The following is a 16,781-nucleotide window of genomic DNA, read 5'->3' as shown; positions in this document are numbered from 1 at the left end:
GGGTACTTTTACCTCCCAATGACCAGTAATACCAGGGCATTTTTACCTCCCAATGAGAACTAACACAAGGGTACCTTTACCTCCCAAAAACCAATAACACCAGGGCATTTTTGTATGCAGAGTGACAGCGCTTAGGAAAATAATAAAAACTATAAATAAATAAATAAGCTGCTGCTGATAAAAAAGGGGATACCTTTTAAAATGATAGATATAATATGTATCAGCGCTGCTCAATAAATATGTGCAAAATACAGTGTCTCCATGATTAAAGTGACTCAAAACGAATAAAGTGCTATACATTGCTATCTCAATAAATTTACTACTAATAATAATGCAAGGGTATGTCAGGTTTATTGGGGTGATTAAATAATAGAAAAAAAAAATGGATTTTAAAAGCCATGTATATTCCATCTTATGTATATAGATTTTGAACAACACAGCTTCCATCTTGTTTTGGAGGTGAATGAAAGTTCATATATATTCTTTTGCAAAATGTCTCTTACAATAGGGTCTTATAATTTCAGCAGATATTTCTGTTATCTTTTGGTATAAATAAGTGGTACATGGACATCTCATCAGATAAGGGTCAATTAGCGAGACACCATACTAGTCACTGATGTCCAGACGTCAGTCTGTCTGTCTGTATTTAACAATGGACAATAGTGTATTCATCAGACATTTAACTATATAAATGTTAAAGATACCTTATATTGTGTGTAAACTGTATATCAACAATTAAGTCTTATTCTATTATTGATATAGTGGAATATATATAATGTTAGATATTTAATTTTTTTCTGAAGGCGCTTGGAGCTCCTCTTTAAGTTTGTAAGGTTTATCCAGAATACCAGGTTCCTGAAGTTCACGCCTCATTTGAGGATCGTGAGCTGAGACGTGCAGATTGCATCTTTATACCCCAGCAACCAATTGTGCATCCACAATTGCTTTATAGCACAGACAGCTTAAAAGGTAATATATATATATATATATGTTATGGTACGTAAGATTGACGGCTTGACGCGTTTCGCTCTGCCATTCAGAGCATTCTCAAAAGCGAGTGCGTCCTACCTTCCAATGACCAGTGACATCAAAGCATTTATACCCCCCAATGACCACTAACACTAGGGTACTTTTACCTCCCAATGTCTAGTAACACCAGGGCATTTTTATCTCTCAATGACCAGTGACACCAGGGCATTTCTATCTCTCAATGACCAGTGACACCAGAGCATTTTTACCTCCCAATGACCAGTAACACCAGGGCATTTTTACCTCCCAATGACCACTAACTCTAGGGTACTTTTACCTCCCAATGACCAATAACACCAGGGCATTTTTATCTCTCAATGACCAGTGACACCAGGTATTTTTACTTCCTAATGACCAGTGACACTGGGGCATATTTAACTCCCAATGACTGGCAACCCCAAGACATTTTTACCTCCGAATGACCAGTAACACCAGGCATTTATACTTTCTACTAATCGGTGACATTGGGGCATTACAACTCCCAATGACCAGAGATACCAGGTCATTTTTACCTTCTTCTGACCAGCAACACTGGAAAATTTTTACCTCTCACTGACCAGAAACATCAGGTCATTTTTACTTGCCACTGACCAATGAAACCAGGGAATTTTTATCTCCTACTGATGCTGTAGCAATTTTTTCAGGTGTGCTGTACATTATATAGTCCCAATCAACATGTTTCTTGTCTTAATAAAACAGTTACTGGTTCATAAATGGTCCACAACAATTTTAATGAAGTTGTTCTTCTGTACCTTTGATACAAGTTGTGTTTTAAGGGATACCCCATAAGTACAGCCCATCTGGAGAAATAAATACCATTGCCCTCAATCAAGTGATCTACACTAGGCGTGTCAGCCTGGAGTTACACGGCATTGCTTTAAAAAGCATGTTTGCAGGGTCCTGTCATAGAACCAGGGTACGTTTTTTTTTCTTCATGGACTGCACTCATGGAGGCGGGGGCATGCCGTAAAGTACAATTTGTACCAAAGATAAGGCTCAAATTGTTGGCTTTTTGTCTTTATACTGTTTTATCTTTTATAAAAATGCTGTATATGTTTATATGAAATGCATCTGTGAGACTCTCTCATAGCATAGTAATGCTGGATTGTATCTTACAATTAAAAGGGTAGCAGGTTACAGTATCAAAAAAACCCTTAAGAAAAACCCTTAAGAACCAGGCGCCTTCACACCAATCCCACTAATAGTAATAATGGAGTATGTTGTTTGGGTGTATTGTGGGGGATGTATACGACGTGTAGGCTTAGATTCAATGGAACCATGCCTCTTTAGGCCACACTTTGCATTCTAAAACAATTTAGCCATTCCCAATTCTCCCCATAATGCGTACAAAACTTTGTATGTTTATTCCCTTTTTTAGGGTGTCCTTCTTTCTCAAGATCCAATGTTGGGAGGTATGAGAAAATGAGACCCAGTGCTGGGACATGGTTATCTAAAGCCCAGGGTAAACATGCCAAACTGCCCCCCCCCCCCACACACTTATCTGTATGCTTACCCCCTAAGCATAAAATCCTCCTCCTCCTAGTACAAATCTGCCCCCTTGCTGAATTTCCCCCCTCCTAGCACAAGTTTTTAACCCCCCCCATCCCCCAAATCCCTCAGCTTAAATGCCCCCCCCCCCCCGCACCTCAAAAATAACTCTCCCAGCACAAATCCTCTACCACTAAAATGTCCCCTCCTAGTACACATTTTCTCCCTCACACTCCAAATCCCCTCTGTCAGCACGAATACCCCCTCCTAGCACAAATCTTAACCCCCTCCCCCAACACAAATCCCCCTAAATCATTACTCTTAGCACCTCCCTCTCTAATTTCCCATCCTTGAACAATACTTACCCCCTGTTGCCCTTACCTCCATGGTGCCCTCCCATCTCACATGATACTACAGTGCCCAGGGCAGCCATCTCTCTTGCCCACCCCTTGTTCCGGCCCTGATGAGACCATCAGTGAAAGCTTATCATTTTGTCATAGACTGTATTTGGTTTTAAAGGGGGAAAGGATTAGAACCCATCAAGTTTTGCTGTTTCTCCTTTTGTTTGGTAGGCTTTGCCATCAATTTTGTCTGATTCCTATCACCTGATTCAGAATTAAGGGGAAATGTGCATATTACATTAACATGCATTTGAGTGTACAAGCATTAACACACATTTACATTCGGATATGCACAAAGTACTGTCCTTGGACACAGATTTTTCTATTTTGATTTTACAGATTTGAAATCAGCACAAGTTTTCTGATCTTTATGAACCGCGTGTGTGTGTGTGTGTGCGTGTGTGTGCGTGTGTGTGCGTGTGTGTGCGTGTGCCCATAGAAAACAATAGAATGGCATTCAGATACTTAAAATAAAAAAATAAAAAGGTAGTGCTGATATAAACATTGCATTTTTGGCATCGATGTGCATGAGCCATAAAAGTGTATGTAAAGCCTAAGCTGTTTTTGTTAGTTTTGGATAAAGTAGGGAAGGTTTAGAACCCTGGTCAATTTTTTATTGATGTCTGTGTGCCTGCCGGGTAGATTGCCCCGTGATCAATGTCATCCACATAGAAAGTGATGGGAAATCCAATAGGGGAACCTGTTTGAGGACAACTGTCCCAAAGGGGGACTTCCTTCACTTTGTAGAGATTTCCTCTCAATTCATGTTGCATTTGTGGAATAGAAAGTGAAGGGAAATTTCCCCAATGAGACGCATGCAAAAAAACAAAAAAACATTAAAGGGGTTTTATTCCTTCCGTTATGTTATCCAATATTTTCAGATGGTTCACTTTCTTGTTACCATTTTGTGTGGTAGCTACATTGCCCATCGTACTGGCAAAGGCTAACAAGCCTGACACAGCTGTGTGCGGAAATAAAGAACTTTACCTTTTAAGCTGTCTGTGCTATAAAGCAATTGTGGATGCACAATTGGTTGCTGGGGTATAAAGATGCAATCTGCACGTCTCAGCTCACGATCCTCAAATGAGGCGTGAACTTCAGGAACCTGGTATTCTGGATAAACCTTACAAACTTAAAGAGGAGCTCCAAGCGCCTTCAGAAAAAAATTAAAAGTCAGCAGCTACAAATACTGTAGCTGCTGACTTTTAACATTAGGACAGTTACCTGTTCTGGAATCCAGCTCTTTCAGCACCCCAGCCGATTTTTCAATTGGCTTTTGGGTCCTGCTGCCGCCATTTTTTGTAAGGGTAACTGGCTGTGAAGCCTTGCAGCTTCAAAGCCGGCTCCCTACCACGCATGCATGAAGTGAGCTGCAGTTTAGGAATGGTCTGGCGGGGGCGACAACAAGGAGGGGGGTCGAACTCCCGGTGACTTTGCAGCGGTGGGAGAAAGGTGCCAAATGTGGCATGTGGCAGTGGGTGGGGGGGTGGGGGGGGTTAGCAAACAAGCAGAGCTTCTCCTTTTGGTTGGAGATCCACTTTAACCACTTCAGCTGCGGAAGGTTTTCATTTCTTAATGACCAGGCCATTTTTTGCGATTCGGCACTGCGTTACTTTAATGAAAAATTGCGCTATACAATTGATGTCTTTTTTCCCCACAAATAGAGCTTTCTTTTGGTGGTATTTGATCACCTCTGCGGTTTTTAGATTTTGCGCTATAAACAAAAAAGGGCAAACAAAAAAGGGTGACAATTTTGAAAAAAAAGCCATATTTTTTACTTTCTGCTATAAAACATTCCCAATAAAAAAATGTAAAAAATCAATTTTTTTTTTATCAGTTTAGGCCAATTTGTATTCTGCTACAAAAAAATCCCAAAAAGCGTATTTTAATTGTTTAATAGATTTTTGGAATTTTTATTTATTTTTTGGTTTTTATCAGTAATGGTGGAGATCAGCGTTTTTTAATGGGATTGAGAAATTGCAGCGGACAGATCGGGCCACTAACTGATATTTTTGACACTTTTTGGGGACCAGTGACATTAATACAGTGATCAGTGCTAAATATTATGCACCGTTACTATATAAATGACACTGGCAGGGAAGTGGTTAACACTGGGGGTTAATGTGTGCTTAAATATGCTTGCTGACTGTGTGGGGGAAGGGTTCTGTGACAGGCACAGAGAGATCAGAGTTTCAGCTTAGCTGATCTCTCCCTGCCTGTCTGACAGAATACTCGCCTCCTTTGTTTCCATAAGCAGGCGGGTCTTCTGTCAGTTTATCTGATGATTGCGTAAGGCCGGCGGGAACACCGCCACTCCTCCCGCGGCTTGCCTCCTGCTGTGTCTAAACCTGTGTCTAGACCTCGTGCACAAAATCATGTAGTACTACGTGATTTTGCGCAGCCGAGCCGCCCTGCTGCAGTAATACTACAGTGGGCGGTCAGCAAGAGGTTAAAATTAATAACTAATAGAAGACTTCCCACGGGATGATTAAAGGAGAAGTACAGACAAAGCTTGTTTTGTTCTGCACTCCTGTGACCTGTTTTCAGCAGACAGTGGGCTGAAGCCCGCTGTCAGCTGATGTCACTAAGCCGGTCCAGGCTCAGGCAAGATCACGATAATGAAGTCGGAATCAACTACATGTCTGGATCGGCAGCCTGCTCGGCCTCTCAGCAAGCCGCTGAGAGCCTGAGCCAGCCGCTCCTGCCCCCTCCACAGCCCAGCGCTCCAGTAAGCGAGGGGGGACAGAGCAGAGAGCCAGTGACTGACAGTCAGCAGCTCTCTGCTCAGGGAGCCCTGAGAACAGTGGCGGCTGGTAATTTGGGGCGCATGGGCGCCGTCCCCCCTATCCATGCGTCCGGCCCCCTAATCTACATGCGGAGCGCCGGACGCATGGAGATCAATGGGGCTTTTTTTTTTAGCCATGTAATTAGAGCCAGAGGCTCTCACAGGCTAAAAAAAGGGTGGGCTTGGGGCGCAGAGCAGTGCGCCCCAAGCCCACCCAGTTGTGTGACAATAGCAAATGAAAATTCGCTTTTGTCACACAGATCCTCCTCCTGGCCAATCATGAAGCTGGTTTTGAGACCCGTTTCCCGATTGGCCCGAAAGGAGAAGCCATGCCATTGGGCATGGAGGAGGAGAGAGGAGACGCAGAAGACGGGAAGAAGCCAAAGCTGCCACCGTCTGCTGCTGCATTCAGGCAGGGTGAGTGAGGGTCCTGTCTGTCTGTCTCTCTGTCTGTCCTGTCTGTCTGTCCTGTCTCCCTGTGGTCGGGGGGGGGGGGGTTCAGTGTGCGGCCTGGTGTGGTCGGGGGGGGTGTATGGTGAGGTCGGTCTGCCGCCCCCCCTGGCCCATGGAGCACCAGCCGCCACTGCCTGAGAACCAAATGATCGGTGGTGTTTGATCACTCTGTTCTCAGTGTTTAAGCCAGCGGGGGACAGATGCAGCATCCACCTAGGTAAGAATGATTCAGAAAAAAAACTAACCCCTTACTTCTCTTTTAAGGGGAAAGTCACACTATTCAACTGTTCCATTGTGGTGTGGTAATACATACATGTTAACATGCGTTAACAAACAAGCCCTTACTTAGGTTTGGGATGGAAGGTGATGAGGATAACCTTAGCAAAGCATTCTATTTGAAAACAAAGTGCTGTGGAGTTCTTCTGATAAGTTAATCAGGGCACAAACCTTTCAAATGTTTGTTCATACCTACCTATGACCAAGACTGTATGTAGACATGATGGGGTTCCAGGCATTACTGAATGGGAATGCAATTTGTGGGATTTAGTAAAAACAAACGGTGGCTATAAATGGAACATTTTTTTTACAATTGTACTATTAATCACTTTACAATACAACCAGGGGATCGAAAATAGAAGATATTGAATTATCTACTTTTTTTACGATCATATTTTCTGTTCAGACCTACCAGAATGATCAGCTTTGCTTGAAATCGATCCATGACATAGTACACGTCTTTACAAAAATGTTTAGATCCGATCCTATTATCCAATTCTGTGAATAATTGCTTGTAAAAAGAAAACTGAAAACAAAAGTTTTTTTTTTTTTTTTTTTTTTTGAGAGTTGAGAGAGATTAGAATACCTATTAGATTTTTATTGCTGTCTGTCTGTGTCCCCGTTAGGGAGATTGGCCCTCTCTATTTGTTCTGTTTACTCTTATCATTGAAAGTGAAAAAAAAAAAAAAATTTTTTTTGTTTTTCCCCAGAAAAGTATAAGAGGAAATTTTCCAATAGAGATACTAGCTCTGGTGGCCCAGAGGGCCCTCAAGGGATTTCTTTAATTTGCAGGGATTTCCTCCCACTTCCTGTTTTGGCTATGGGACAGGAAGTGAAGGTAAATCTCCCCAATAGGACATAGATGGAAAAAAAAAATCACAGGGGTTATAACCCTCCCTTACTCTATCCAAAATGAAAAAAAAAAAAAGGTGTTTTGCATATAGTTCTACTTTCTGTAGCGTGCTAAAAGTCCCATTACTGTTTGCTTTATATTCAGACTTACAACTGTACAGACCACCAAACAAGGAAAAGTTTTATATTATCTGAACTACAAAGACCCTTCTGACTCCCAAACATTAACTTTAAAGCGTTTGTTACCCCAACACTTCATATTCCTGATATGTGTCTGCTGTACCATGTACTTGTATGAGAAATGATCCTGTTCTCTTTGTATTGCTTCCTTTGTGTGAAATCCCTGGTGATCCTGCCAGTCCCTCTGCTTTCCTATTAAAGTGATTGTAAAGTCTAATTTTTTTCTTTTTGTTTGTTTTTTTAAATAATAAACATGTCATACTTACCTCCTCTGTGCAGTTGGTTTTGCACAGAGCAGCCCAGATCCTCCTCTTCTCAGTTTCCTCTTAGATGCTTCTGGCCCCTCCCTCCTGTTGAGTGCCCCCACAGCAAGCAGCATGCTATGGGGGCACCCGATCCAGCCTTCAGCTCCCTGTGTCCATTTAAACAAGGAGCTGCCGTTCAGCCCCGCTCCTTCTCTCCTGATTGGCTAACTGACTTTGACAGCCGCAGGAGCCAATGGTGCCGCTACTGTGTCTCAGCCAATCAGGAGGGAGAGTCCTGAACAGCCGAGGAACTCGAGGACATCGCTGGACAGAGATGGGACACAGGTAAGTATTACAGGGTGCTGGGGAAGCTGCTACACATAGAATGCATGAAGATAAAAAAACCTTCTAACTTTACTACTCCTTTAACCACTTCCCGACCCCCTGCCACAGTTATACTGTGGCAGGGCGGCCCCCCTGCGTGAACCAACGTAGGTATACGTCGGTCACGCGCCTGCAGCTAGGGGGCGAGCACACGCTGCCGGCGGGGCGCTCCCGCCCCCACTCGGCAGCGGGGACTCCAATGCATGGGGCAGGCGACTCCGATTGCCGCCTGGCACCCGCGATCGTTCCCCACTGGGTGAGAAGGACGGTCAACTGTTGTAAACACAGCCGACCGTTCTCTCTGGAATGATCACAGAGCGCCTGTGATCCTTCTATATAGGAACGCATGTATCTATGATCATTTCACAAGCCACTCCCCCATACACATTTAACCCCTTGATCACTTACTGTGTTAACCCCTTCCCTGCCAGTGTCATTATTAAAATAACAGTGCATAGTTTTAGCACTGATTACTGTAGTAATGTCACTGGTCCCCCCAAAAGTGTAAAAAATGTCAGTCAGGGGTCCGATCTGTCCGCCGCAATGTTGCAGTCCCACAAAAATTTGCAGATCGCCGCCATTACTGGTAAAAAAAACAAAAAAACAAAAACAATAAAAATGACATAAATCTTTCCCGTAGTTAGTAGATACAATAACTTTTGCCCAAACCAATCAAAATCTGCTTATTGCGAATTTTTTTTTTTTAACAAAAATACATAGCAGAAAACAAATTGGCCTAAAATGATAAAAAAAAATGTTGATTTTTAAATTTGGGAATGTTATATAAAAAAATGTGAAAAATATTGTTTTTTTTCAGAATTGTCACTCTTTTTTTGTTTATAGCGCAAAAAAAAAAAAAAAAAAAATGGCAGAGGTGATCAAATACCACCAAAAGAAAGTTCTATTTGTGGAAAAAAAAGGACATCAATTTTATTTGGGTACAGCATCGCATAACGGCGCAATTGTCCGCTAAAATAACGCAGTGCCGAATCGCAAAATATGGCCTGGTCATTAAGGGGGCAAATCCTTCCGGTCCAGAAGTGGTTCAAATTGACCACACTAAGCAGGAGAGCACATTGTGGTCAGTTCTCTAGCTATGCTGGGAAATCAGTGTACTCTCCTCCAATGATCAGACTTGTCCTGACACGCCCCCGCTGCAAGCTATTCACTGGGAAGCTCAGTGTGCTGCTGCTTCTCCTCCTCCCAGCTCTTCTGCAGCTTAGAGCAGAGGGGATGTGCTCACTTATAAAAAAGAGGAAAAACAAGTATTTATAATGTTTTAGAGCCGGTTCACACTGAGGCGATCCGACTTCGGGGGGGGCGACCTGTGAAGTCGCGTGCACCGCGACTTCGGCGCGACTTGCAGGGACTTCACATAATGGAAGTCGCTCCCAGGTCGCCCCAAAGTAGTACAGGACCCTTTTTCTAAGTCGGAGCGACTTGTGTCGCTTTTATTAGAACGGGTCCTGTACTACTCAATGGACCGCGACCTACCGCGACTTGTCAGGCTGACAAGTCGCCTGACAAGTCGCGCTAGTCTGAATGGGCTCTTAATGTTTTTTATATATCTATTCAAAAATGTTTTGCCGTTCATTTATATTTTAAACTGAATAGGTTGTTTTACAAGGTAATCGTTTACAATCTCTTTAAGTTATCCTGCTGAATTTATCCTCAAATGTCCATAGGTGGACATAAGAGGGAATGAAAATAATATTATTAGCATTTTGTGGCTTGGTGTATCCCTCTCTCTAACCATGATCTTGTAGGCTCTGGATGATGAGTATCTTGTGAAAAATAAAACAGTGCCTATGATTGCCTGAATCATCCTGTTCTACATACCTACAGCATTGAAGAGGGTCCTTTTTTAATTGCCAAGGCTGCATTCACATTTGTCTTGGGTTTTTTTGCAGGTGTTTATTTTTTTTGAGTGTTTTGTACAGGCGTTTTTGTGGGCATCTAAAGCTTGAGAATTTTCTTTAAATTAATTTAAGCCAATGGAAAGCTAGCTACAAGGGGGGGATGTGTGATATGTGGAGGGTTTCCTATTTTTTTTCCACATGTTTTTGTGTGTTTTTTTCAGGCGCCCATTAAAGTCTACTGGGGCCAAAAAAGCTTGAAGCGTGCATGTTAAAGGAAGCTACGTACTTTCTTGAGTTACAACCTTCACGCTATAAGTGACACTACACGCAGGTGTGAACAGGCATAACTGAACATCATTTTGAATATTTTAGTGCTTCGAACTTTAAGCTAGAAATGCTCTGGAGAGAACTTCTACTTTCTTGGCTTTTGGCTTGTGTTGATGGGCAAATGGAGCATGAGTTCAAGTGCATGCAAAGCATTCATTTGACATCAGTTTAATGTTTCTAAGATCATTCAGAGTTCATTGAAAGGTACATTTGACCTGCATTCGACCACTGTTAAGCTGTATCAACCTTCTTTGCATTCACATTAACTGTGGTGGAGTGAAGTATTTCTGATATGAAGAAAAGCCAATTAACAGGCCCATCTCAGATAACAGGCTAGAATAGGAAACACTTAAATTTGTAGGCAGGATTTTTAGACAGTCCTTTGTAAATGTATTTTTTCCCCCCCAAAAAAAAGAGAATAAGAATTTCACAGCTACAATAGCATGCCATCTCCACCAGAGAAGATGGCTATGGTGGCCTCCTTATTGTTGGATTCCAGCGGTAATGGTGGATATTTCTATTCCAGTTTGTGGCTCTTCCAATGTTCAGCACCACCAGCAGGTTCTTAATGCTACAAAGGGTAGTGCCCTTTTCTGCAACATTTCCTAGAGCTAGATGAATTACCCCCAGGGGACAGTTCATAGGAAATTGGGACAGTAGAACAGCAGCGCCATACTGTAGTGGAGAAGACTAAAGCCCCTTACACACGAGTAGAAATTTGGCCGGGAAATTTCATCCGACGACCGATCTGCCGATTTTCGGCTTGTTAGTATGGTGCTTCCGACAACCGACTCCGACTTTTCGGCCGAAAAAATCCTGGTGTGCAGGCTATAAAATTTTTGCGACCATCAAAACAAGTCCGATTTTGTCTCATTAGTACAGATTTAGATGGGGAAAAATCTTATGAGCAAGACTAGGCATGCTCAGAGATGAAAGAACACATACAAAGCAATCCAACACATGACATCACTTCTAAAGTAGAATTCTGTCGTGCGGGAAAATTCGCGTGCAGTCTAGAGCACATTCCAACCAACAGACACGACTCTGGACAAAAGACGGACGACCGATCAGCGGAAATTAGTTGCGTGTGTACGAGGCTTAAGGCTCAGTTCACACTACTTAGGATCCAACATGTGGGTCTCTAAGTTGCGTGACATGTGAAACCCAAAGTTAGTCAATGAGAGCTGTCTTAATGAGCACTACTGAAGTCACCCCAACTTTAGAAAAGGTTCCTGTACTACTTCAATGTGATTTCCATCCGACTTGTGCCCATAGACTTTATTGGAAGTTGCCTCTAAGTCGAATCCTCCTCTATATTCATGTAATTTGGATCCGACTTTAAAAGAAGATTACCCAGGCATTCCCTGAAATCGCATCAAGTCCCTAGCAAATCGCCAGGAAGTCACCTGGCGATGTCGCACCGTGAGTCGCGGTGGTGTAAACCAAGCTTTACTGTGGTTCATAGCACTGGAGATAAGGTGAGCAGCGCAGTGAGAGTTGACCTGAAGTTTGGTCTCAGTCAACTACTTGCCTCTTTGATTTCATGGGGACTCTTGCGCTGAGATCTGATTTAATAAAATTGTATTTTTTTCAGTCTTAACCATACATAATGAATTAAGAAACAGACACCAAGATATTCCAAGTTTCTCTGCCTGTTTACTGTCACTGAGGCGGCCAATGAGCACACAGCGAGTGACGTCATATTTGTATTAATTATTAAGTACACCCTGTGAAAAGGGTTTCAATTATCTTCCCTTGTAAATGAAGTTCTTCATGTTTGATCTCTCATTATCTGTGTGTGACAGCTCTGCAGAATGAGAATTAGGAAGACATACATTTCTGGAGAGGTGTGAGATGCAGACACTTTAAAATGTGTGATCTTGATTAATCCATTTCCTGCGTAACGTGACTTTACTCATCAAGACTTATCACTGCAAAAGAGCCGCTTTTTTTCTGAAAAAGACAGAGAGGAAAAAAGTAATTACTTTCTAAAGGAGGCAAATATATTTATAGCGAAGTCAATGGTAAAAGGTGGAAACAATATTTGGCAGCACCCTCTAATGATGACATTAACCAAGATTCTTGTGTTTCCTCACCTGCAGTAATAGACGAGTGAGGAAAAATGGACTACACAGCAGGAATATTTTTGAACGTATGGGCCAAATACCTATAATAGCATTGAAACTGGACTGGCAGAATCTCCCATGATGCCATGGTTCAGTTACAAATTAGGGGATTAGAACAAATTGCTTTGGTTTTACAAGCTGTGCAGTACAGAATTGAGGGATATTTAAACTAGGAAGGGGGGGGCAAAAGAGTGGAAATACAAGAGTCCAATTGCCCCCCGAAACAATGCCAGAACAGGTCAGAAGCACAGAGGTTAAGAAATGATAAGCTCAGAGTCCTGTCTACAAATGCTCGCAGTTTAGGTAAAAAAATCAATGAACTTGGGTCAACAGAAAATTGCATTAGACTTGTCAGTAAAAGCAAAAAAAGGAAGAGACCACTGTGGTACTCAGCAGAAGTGGCCCAAATCATTAAAAATAAAAAGCTAGCATTTTGTAATTATATAAAAAAACCCAGAGCAATGAAGATAAGGAAATCTACAAGATTAGGCAGAAAGAGGTCAAGCAAGTTATAAGAACTTCTAAAGCGCAGGCAGAAGAAAAACTAGCTCAGTCTATGAAAAAGGGGGATAAGACATTCTTCAGATATATAAATGAAAAAAGGATATTAAAACAAGGAATAACTAAATTAAAAACAAAGGGCGGAAGGTATGTAGAAGAGAATAAAGGGCTAGCCGACTGCCTTAATGAATACTTCTGTTCAGTTTTTACAGAAGAAAAAGAAGGAGAAGGACCTCCACTTGAAAGGATGACTAATGAATCATTTGATGCATGTGTCTTTACAGAGGAAGACGTTCTAAGATTGCTGTCTAAAGTGAAGACAAATAAGTCACAGGGTCCTGATGAGATACACCCAAAATTATTAAAAGAGCTTAGTGGTGAGCTGGCAAAACCATTAACAGATTTATTTAACCAATCTTTAGTAACAGGAGTCGTCCCGGAAGATTGGAAATTGGCAAATGTGCCCATTCACAAGAAAGGTAGTAGGGAGGAATCGAGCAACTATAGACTAGTGAGTCTGACATCAATAGTAGGCAAATTAATGGAAACCCTATTAAAGGATAGGATTGTGGAACATCTTAAATCCCATGGTTTGCAAGATGAAAAACAACATGGGTTTACTTCAGGGAGATCATGTCAAACAAATCTTATAGATTTTTTTGACTAGGTGACTAAAATTATAGACGGTGGAGGTGCAGTAGACATTGCATATCTAGATTTTAGTAAGGCTTTTGACACTGTCCCACATAGAAGACTTATCAATAAACTGCAGTCATTGAGCATGGACTCCCATATTGTTGAGTGGATTAGGCAGTGGCTGAGTGACAGACAACAGAGGGTTGTAGTCAATGGAGAACATTCAGAACAAGGTCATGTTACCAGTGGGGTACCTCAGGGATCTGTACTGGGACCAATTTTGTTTAATATCTTCATAAGTGATATTGCAAAAGGCCTCGATGGTAAGGTTTGTCTTTTTGCTGATGACACAAAGATATGTAACAGGGTTGATGTTCCTGGAGGGAAACGCCAAATGGAAAAGGATTTAGGAAAACTAGAAGAATGGTCAGAACTCTGGCAACTGAAATTTAATGTGGATAAGTGCAAGATAATGCACCTGGGGCGTAAAAACCCAAGGGCAGAATATAGAATATTTGACACAGTCCTGACCTCAGTATCTGAGGAAAGGGATTTAGGAGTAATTATTTCAGAAGACTTAAAGGTGGGAAGACAATGTAATAGAGCAGCACGAAATGCCAGCAGAATGCTTGGATGTATAGGGAGAGGTATAAGCAGTAGAAAGAGAGAAGTGCTTATGCCGCTGTACAGAACACTGGTGAGACCTCACTTGGAGTATTGTGCGCAGTACTGGAGGCCATATCTCCAGAAGGATATAGATACTCTAGAGAGAGTTCAGAGAAGAGCTACTAAACTAGTACATGGATTGCAGAAAAAACTTACCAGGAAAGGTTAAAGGACCTTAACATGTATAGCTTGGAAGAAAGAAGAGACAGAGGGGATATGATAGAAACTTTTAAATACATAAAGGGAATCAACTCGGTAAAGGAGGAGAGCATATTTAAAAGAAGAAAAACTACCACAAGAGGACACAGTTTTAAATTAGAGGGGCAAAGGTTTAAAAGTAATATGAGGAAGTACCATGTGCTTGTTAAACATTGATGGATCTAATAGACTTCTATTAGTCCGGCACTCGCAGTGCACTGCACACACATAGAACAATTTATTTTTAAAAAATCATAATATGACTAATATTTTTTAATTTGAAGATGCTAAAAAGTCATATTATCATTTAATTAAAAAAAAATAGTTGTGTGTGCAGTGCATTGCAGGGAGCCGGACTAATAGAAGTCCATTAGGTACTGTACGTCAATGTTTAACATGTGTTTAGAGCCTGAGGCTCCAATTGGCGTGATTTACAAACCGGAACTGGAAGTGACGCAATAGCGAATTTTGATTCGCTAAAGTAAAAAAGTGGGAGAGTTCAGGACTGCAGTGCTCTGCACAGAGCTCTAGATAGAGCACTGCAAATCAAAATTTGCTATTGCATCACTTCCGGTTTCATGTCCCGGCCAATCAGGAGGCTAAAAATGGAACACGGAAGCCGCCGGGTGTCGGGAGCCATGAAAGTCTGGGATGGAGGCTCCATTTCAGGTGCGAATTTAGGCAAAAATTTGGACCTGATTCGCAGGTGTAATTCGAAGCATCCTCACGTATTCTGTATGGATGGATGCTCTACAGCGGCAGTTCTTTTTTCTGTATTCTGGATGCAATTTTTAGTATTTGTTCTTATTCTGTATGTAAGGAGGCTACACAGTAGGGATCAACCGATATCGGCTTTTCGTTGCCGATACCGATATTTTGGCCATCGCATATCGATGTCGGACGATATGAGCCGATATTTTGTACATGTCAGGGTGTGAGACTAGTCTTCTCCTCCTTCAACCATTAGGTGGTGATGCTCATGTAATGGTAAAATTATGTCACATAGCATAATACTATTTACAAATGTTATTGAATATGCCACTCACATATGTACAAATTAAAGATATAAGCAATTCCACATTAGCAGATCTGCTGGCAGATCGGTATCTCTCACCCACTTGCCTTAAGTGACACCCGGGTGATACCGCTCCATCCGGCATACGATCTCGGCGGTCACGTGCGTGGTCACGCCCGGCGTGACCATGTGACTTCCAAGATCATCATCGTATGCCGGACGGAGCAGTATCACCCGGGTGTCACTTACGGCAAGTTTGTGAGAGACGGATCGGTATCGGGTGGGTGGGAGATGGAGCGGGTGAGAGACAGAGCCATATTGAGTGGATGCCGTACAGAGTGGTATCACCCAGGTAACACTTATGGCAAGTGGGTGAGAGATACTGATCTGCCAGCAGATCTGCTAATGTGGAATTGCTTATAGCTTTAATTTGTACATATGTGAGTGGCATATTCAATAACATTTGTAAACGGAATTATGCTATGTGACATCATTTTACCCTTACATGAGCAATATTTGGAATATCGGCAATATCGGCCAGTTCCGGGGCCGATACAGATATATTGGCAAAAGTCAATATCGGCCCTCGATATATCGGCCTTGCCGATAATCGGTCGATTCCTACTACACAGTAATATTTTTCATGTACTATATGCTGGATAGAATTCTCTGTTTCTGCTCTTATTCTGTATGGATGGACACTACACAAAAGCACTTCTCTTGTTCTGTATGCTGGGTGTGATTCTCAATCTCAGTATCTATATTTACTTCAGATAGCATAATATTGAAAATGCCTTTGAGATTAAAGGATTCTGAAATTTCACCTTCTTGTTTCAAAGAAATTCTTTTAATTGCATATCAACCATATAAGAGAGAAATATAGCACTAAAATAGTGAAAGATGTGGCAAAATGAAAAGCAATTATCTCTGTCTAATAATAGACAGTGTAGTCAGCAGGGAAGCCCTGTTAATGAATAATTATTAGGACCTGCATTTACGTACTGCCCAGCTTCTAGAAACCCATACACTGTACATGTGTATACTGCATTAAAATATATTTATGGTTTATCTGCCAATCCAGGTCATTCTGTCGACAGGGTTCACAATATTTCCATTCGTTACAAGGGACACTTTGCTGCAAGTTGGGATAAGTGAATGGATTTTCTTAAAATTAGATTCACCTACAGTACCTTCTCGATATGCAAACTGTTTAAGATGTTGAATTTCTTACTAGCTCATAAGTACACCGATAGGGAATAAAGCTTGTTTAAATTATGAAAGAATATTCCAGACCTGCCATTTCCAGTTAACTTGGTTAAAGAGACACTGTCGCCTTGCCTGCTGAAATCAATGGTGTAAG

This window comes from Pelophylax lessonae, assembly GCF_965119305.1.
Source record: "Pelophylax lessonae genome assembly, chromosome: 3".
Lineage (NCBI taxonomy): Eukaryota > Metazoa > Chordata > Amphibia > Anura > Ranidae > Pelophylax > Pelophylax lessonae.
Note: the sequence above shows the minus strand (reverse complement) of the source record.